The sequence below is a fragment of the Nuphar pumila genome, chromosome 5 (assembly GCF_984573655.1).
Source record: "Nuphar pumila chromosome 5, dmNupPumi1.hap1.1, whole genome shotgun sequence".
Classification (NCBI taxonomy): Eukaryota; Viridiplantae; Streptophyta; class Magnoliopsida; order Nymphaeales; family Nymphaeaceae; genus Nuphar; species Nuphar pumila.
Genome location: NC_143253.1, coordinates 3,412,187 through 3,419,584, shown reverse-complemented (window position 1 = coordinate 3,419,584; position 7,398 = coordinate 3,412,187).

Here is a 7,398-nt window from a genome sequence, read left to right as displayed (position 1 = left end):
AGGGCCTCACCACCCACCGAACAACAAAAAATACAACGACTCAACTTCAAGTGCAGTAAGGACCCAGAGTCGAATAAATTTAGAGACAGCTCATCAGTAAGGACCCACAACAGTCAATGTGCAGGTCAGTCGGTGCTTGATGGAGCAATGTATGATCTTCTGATGGATGTGCACAGAAGCAAAATTAGAAGAGAGAGAGAGAGTGAGAGGGTTGATGAGCCCTCGGACCCCCCTCCTGTAAGGGCAAAAGGCCATGAACACGCTGGGAGGAGCCCTCAGACCCCCCTTCTGTAAGGGTAAAAACTCTGAATCAGACTCCATAACTCTTCAAGTTGAATGATGCTACCCACACTGGGAGGAGCTCTCAGACCCCCCTTTCTGTAAGGGTAAAAACTCTAAATCAGACTCCACAACTCTTCAAGTTGAATGATGCTACTCACGATGGGAGGAGCCCCCAGACCCCTCTCCTGTAAGGGTAAAAACTCTGAATCAGGATCTACAACTCATTTAGTTGAATGATGCTACCCACGCTGAGATGAGCCCCCAAACCCTCCTCCTGTAAGGGTAAAAACTCTAAATCAGGCTTCACAACAGTCAATGTGCAGGTCAGTCGGTGCTTGATGGAGCAATGTATGATCTTCTAATGAATGTGCACAGAAGCATAAAGAGAAGGGAGAGAGAGAGAGTGAGAGGGTTGATGTTCATGGCCTCCTCCAGGGGAGATTTCTTTCTCGGATAATCCTGCAGTGCAGAGACTGGGTCTTAAATAATCATCTTTGGGGCACTTAAGTCTTTACAACCACTCCTTTTCAAGAATCGTCATTTTTTTTACACCATCGGAGGAGAGGGTACTTAAGTCTTTGCAATCGCATCAAACTCCAACGCTAATTAATGCTGACAAACATGGGGATACGAGACTCACATGCTTACATACGTGGTGCTCTTTGGGGCCCCCAAACATGAGATGTAGCTAACTGCCCTGTTCGGGGGGGGGGGGGACATATAACCTGCTTTGGGAAACTTTGTGCTCAGTGAACAGTCACCACAGTGAACACGAGGCCCACTTTGGACACAAACCACAACACACCCTAGGGTCGGCTGACTTTTGGTCGACGGTCAGCCACAAGGGGAATCTGACGGTCGGAAACTGTGGCTAAAGTCTGCCAAACTAGACTATGTCTACCGGTCACATTATGAAGGACTCCGACGACCTTGGGCAGCCAACCTAAGGATGCACGCGCCTCTAGTGGGTGTCTCTAATATATTAGAAGATATCCATGGCCTGTGCTCTAGAGTGGGATCATCAGAATTGGTCGGAGAAGGCGTCCAATTATGCACAGTTGATGCAAAAGGGCTGAATGATTGATCAATGAGATCTCCCTTACGAGTGTTCGATCCACAACCGGTTAGAACATGAGATCAACAACCTCTCTAAGGCCAAAAAGCCAGCCGAAAATGCAGAAATTCATGAATGAAGATGAGGATTCCGGCCACTTACAATCAACCAGATAAGAGAGCTAGCCGATCTTCCAAGTACTCAGAAATTGCGAGTGTGGCTGCTTGTGCTTGACACTAAGGAGTTGATTAGTGTCTTGGACTCTTGGGAAGCTCCAGCACCTCTAGGGACATTTGAGCACCGTCAGTGAGGGTGGTGAAGGAGAGAACTACGCTCCTACATCTGGGTAGCCACCAATTGCGCACTAGAGAAGGCAATTGACTAGGTTTGCCGAAAGTATGATCAATTGAGCTCCAGTAAGATTAGTTGCAAAAAAGAGAACATGGAGAGAGAAGATGAGAGATGTAGAGAAGAAACGATTATTTCTTGAATGGGGTGCTACAATGAGACACTATATACTTAGGGATGGCAGTTGATCGCGGCGGGGGACAAGGTCTCTACCCCCAGTCCCATCTCAAAATCTGAACCTCCATTCTGGCACGAGGATGAATTTTAACCTCCACCCCCACCTCCATCCCCGTTTCATGTCCTCCGTCCCCGGTCCAAATGGGGGTGAGGCAGGGCAGATCAAGCCCTGTTTCCCCTCTGTCTATTGTCATCCTTTAGAAGGATTGGGGATAGGGCGGGGATCGGGATGGGGATGGGGCAGGGCGGGAGAATGCATAAGTCCATCCCTGTTTCATGCCCTTCATCCCCAGTCCAAAAGGGGCGGGGGCCCATTTTTCCCCTGTCCACCGCCATCCCTATATATACTCAAGATCTAATACCTAAAATTTTCATGGGATTTATAATCAGAATAGGGTTGCCTGAAATATCATATTCAGTTGAACATGAGATTTCAGGCTATTAACACTGAGAAAGCGATTCTGAATGATCCAACCGAACGTCCCCAAAGCAGGTTATATGTCCCCCCCCCGAACAGGGCAGTTAGCTACATCTCATGTTCGGGGGTCCCAAAGAGCACCACGTATGTAAGCATGTGTGTCTCGTATCCCATGTTTGTCAGCATTAATTAGCATTGGAGTTTGATGCGATTGCAAAGACTTAAGTACCCTCTCCTCCATTGGTGCCAAAAAAAATGACGATTCTTGAAAAGGAGTGGTTGTAAAGACTTAAGTGCCCTAAAGATGATTATTTAAGACCCAGTCTCTGCACCGCAGGATTATCTGAGAAAGAAATCTCCCCTGGAGGAGGCCATGAACATCAACCCTCTCACTCTCTCTCTCTCCCTTCTCTTTATGCTTCTATGCACATCCAACAGAAGAACTTACATTGCTCCATCAAGCACTGACTAACCTGCACATTGACTGTTGTGGAGCCTGATTCAGAGTTTTTACCCTTACAGGAGGAGGGTTTGGGGGCTCCTCCCAGCGTGGGTAGCATCATTCAACTAAATGAGTTGTAGATCCTGATTCAGAGTTTTTACCCTTACAGGAGGAGGGTTTGGGGGCTCCTTTCAGTGTGGGTAGCATCATTCAACTTGATTCGTTGTGGAGCCTGATTCAGAGTTTTTGCCCTTACAGAAAAGGGGTCTGGGGGCTCCTCCCAACGTGGGTAGCATCATTCAACTTGAAGAGTTGTGGAGTCTGATTCAGAGTTTTTACCCTTACAAAAAGAGGGTTCTGAGAGCTCCTCCCAGCGTGGGTAGCATCATTCAACTTGATGAGTTGTGGAGTCTTATTCAGAGTTTTTGCCCTTATAGGAGGAGGGTTTGGGGGCTCCTCCCAGCGTGGATAGCATCGTTAAACTTGATTCATTGTGGAGATTGATTTAGAGTTTTTGCTCTTATAGGAGGAGGGTTTGGAGGCTCCTTCCAGCGTGGATAGCATCGTTCAACTTGATTCGTTGTGGAGCCTGATTTAGAGTTTTTGCGCTTACAGGAGAGATGTCTGGGGGCTCCCCCCGACACGGGTCCCGGGTGTCGTGGTCAAAAAATGCACAGGGTATCGTGGTGAGAAAGACATATTTTTGTTCCAAGCAAGGTTGAAAGAAATCAATGAAAAATCCAACAAGGAGCATGCCAGAATCAAGATGTGAATGTCAAGCGAGAATGGTGTTGTGCAACTCAAATAACACAAAATAATAGGGGTCTAGTTTTTAGTTAAAATGAGGAATGAAATTACAATAAAAATCACTGAAAATTTACAGAAATAAACTAGACTCAATAACGAAGACACCACTTTTTACGGATTTGGAATATGACCTTTGGTTAGGGAGATATGACCCTGACAAATTGGTCCTAACTCGGGTAGCGATTTACAATGATTTGCTTACTGAATAACACTACAAATCGCTATAGAGATTTGCGGAAGACACTACAAATCGCTATAACGATTTGCGGAAGACACTATAAATCGCTATAGCGATTTACGGAAGACACTACAAATCACTATAGCGATTTGTAGTGTCTTTCGCAAATCACTATAGCGTTTCGTTGGAGACCCGAAAATACTACAAATTGCTGTAGGAAAGCCCGATAATACTACAAATCGTTGTTGGAAGGCCCAAAAAAAATTTGGTCTGAGGGGGACCCCCCTCCTGTAAGGGCAAAAACTCTAAATCAGGCACATAAGTAGAAAGAGAAGGGAGAGAGAGTAAGAGGGTTGGTGTTCATGGCCTTCTCCAGGGGGAACTCTTTACCTCCCTTGATTTCTTCTCTAGAGAGAGAGAGAGGGTTTTACAATGTTTTACGAAGAAGGAAGAAGAAGAAGAAGAAGATGACGATGGAGCAATGTAGGATCGTCTGTTGGATGTGCACAAAAGTAGAGAGAGAAGAGAGAGAGAGAGTGAGAGGGTTGCTTTTCATGGCCTTCTCCAGGAAGAACTCTTTGCCTCCCTTGATTTCTTCTCTAGAGAGAGAGAGTGTGTTTTACCGTGTTTTACGGAGAAAGAAGAAGAAGACTTTGAAGAGTCAACATCATCCTCGACTTTCTGGATGAAGGACATGTTTGTCCTTTTTTTGAACAGAGAAAGAAGAAGAAGACTTTAAAGAGTCAACATCATCCTCGACTTTCTAGATGGAGGACATGTTTATCCTTTTTTTGAACGGAGAAAGAAGAAGAAGACTTTGAAGAGTCAACATCATTCTCGACTTTCTGGATGGAGGACATGTTTGTCCTTTTTTTGAACTGTTTATTTTTCCTTTTTTGAATGAAGGGCATTTTTGTCATTTTCTCAAACCATCACTTTATGAGAAAAATAGCAAGAAAGAGTACTTAAGTCTTTGCAACAACACCAGAGTCCGATGCAAAGTTATGTCAACATACACGGGAATACGAGCCCCATGTCCTTGTATACGTGGTGCTTATTCAAAGCCCCGAACACAGACGTGGAATTCAGTGAATCATCGGGGGCGAATATACACCACCCTCTCTAACGTCCCCTAAGAATCAACAAAAGCAAAGTGAAACAAGCCAACACAAAAGACTATCATGTGCAATTTGTGCTCAAGGCCAAAGTAGCCTAGCCATGTGCCTATTGAGCAAGGTTTGTGCAAGCCGAGCCTATGCGGTCAAGGGCATGGCATCCTCCAAGGATCTATCACATGGGCCCCACGCCTGCTGGGATGACAGACGAGTCCGTTCCCGCAATCAAACTGTCCCAAAAGGATGTTTTCATTTTGGTGGTTCTTCTTACTGTCGTGGGGAGGGTTCTGACCTTTGTTCTGGCTATATGGGAGAGGATGTGTTTGAGTGCGTGGCGCAATGCATGGGGCCACGTGCTTACACAAATGCGAGATGCATGGGACACCGCATTCCACAGAGACACTTTTTGGTGTTTGAAGTTCCACCCTGGAGTAGGTGTCTGAACACCTTTGCAAAAAAAAAAACAAAAAGGTATCACAGACAGACTTGGACAAGGACACTACTGTAACTGTCTTGGACAGCACAAAACAAGACATTGTGTACTTGTCCAGGACTGTCCTCAAATTTAATGCCCCTGAAGGAACTCTTGTATCTCATTTTGGGCAGGACTGAAGGGTCCCATATTTGATGTGGGATATGAGGCCCATCGTTGTGGGCCAAATCATCCAGTAGACGATTGCATCCCATGATGCAAACGTGCCCTCTGGGAACATGGTCTACACTCATGTTTCTGTGACATGCAAATAGGAAAGCATATTGGTGGGAGTTCTGACCCGGGTCCAAACCAGATCGAATCAGATTTCCTGATATGGGAATTGTATATATGAATCTAGATTAGATTCGACGCTTGTTTTTTTGTAAGATTTGAGTCCATAATTTGGCAAACTGTGGTCAAATCAAACACAAATCAGGTCCAACACAGCCTATTTGTAATTTTCACATTTGAATTGATAGCATTTATTGTTGGCGTTCTTCAAAAACAGAACTGGAATGTGAAACAGGAATATATACTGGTAGACACCATGGATGGAATGATTAAAGGGTGCTCGACATTGTTCTTAGCCTATTGATGCCCACGATGAGCTCAGGCCGTCATGTCAATGGTGAGCAGAACCCTAAACCCAGTATGAGGAAGAAGAGGATACCCAATGATTGTTCTCATCATGCATTCATGCCCTTTCTTATAGGCTTCTAAGGGAGGCCTGAAGTGGGAGGAATAGGTGGATACCATTACTGGTGGTTACTCTGCATGGGCAGTTCCAATAATTGCCATGTAACTCTCACTCCACCCCATGATGTATCGATGTCAAACTGGGTCACATCAGGTTGAATATGATCCATATTGCAATATTCTTTCACTTGACCCATTAACATGAAAAATACTACATCGAGGTTTTACTGTTATCTTGATTTAATTTTCACGAGGGTTCACATGTTATCCTTTATCACAAGAATGAATCATACGAATCATGGAGATGAACACTTTTTTATAAAATGTCTTATTTCCATGCATTATAATATAATTCATTTTAAGTGTTTTATCATGTTAAAATTACCATTATGAATAGGTTGGTCTCTAACTAATTTTATTGGTCCTTTAATATTGCTATTCTGCTATTCTCTCTAACAAAATAAGAAGTCATTTATATACAATAAAAAATACATAAAATCATAGAGAATCAATTTAGCTTCACAAATGTGATCACATATAACCATAATGTATTGTCATACATTAGAAGAAATCAAACAGACACATCCCCTTTACACGTTGGAAATATAACTTCGGTGCTAGCCTTTAAGTAAAGGAAACCACAATCATTTCTTTTGTATTGATTGTATCAATACATATTAAATGATTCTCAATCTTTTCTTTAACAACAAAGTACTTTAACTCTATGTGTCGACACAAGATTGAGTTCTTGTTGTTATTCAAGAAGGACATGGCAGCTTCATTATCACATAAGATCTTTATTGGTCTCTCAATAGAGTCCATAATACCAAGACTCATAATAAAGTTTGTTATTCATATGGCCTGAGATAAAATCTCGTATAAAATCAATAATTTTTGCCCCAATAAATTTCAATTTTTTTTTCACTGTCCTGCAGTAAGATATGATACCTCGAATATTCTCAGCTACTCGCGATTGCAAAAGCAACACACTAAGATTATTCGAGCACTCCTACTTCTTATAAACATCCGTTTAAGCACTCTCACTTCTCATAGATAGCCTTCAGAGCGTCTGTTCTATTTTTTGTACAAGTGAAAGATAAATTGCTCTATACGAGATTCATATTGAAAAGGTAAATGCGAGACCCCTTATTATTCATCTTTTCTAAAACAAGCATAATTAGGTCATTATCATTTCACTTTGATGAAAACGTTGATACTCATAGTTGCTTCGTCTCCTCAATTCACAAGAAATTGACTTCAATTGATGAAATTAGCAGATCATATAATCAGAGGTAATTCAACATTGTATCTTTGGATACAAACATATTTTATGGGTTGGCATACACATATACTATTACACCCTGTGTGAATTTGGAACACAATCACCTACGTTTGAGTAAAATCAT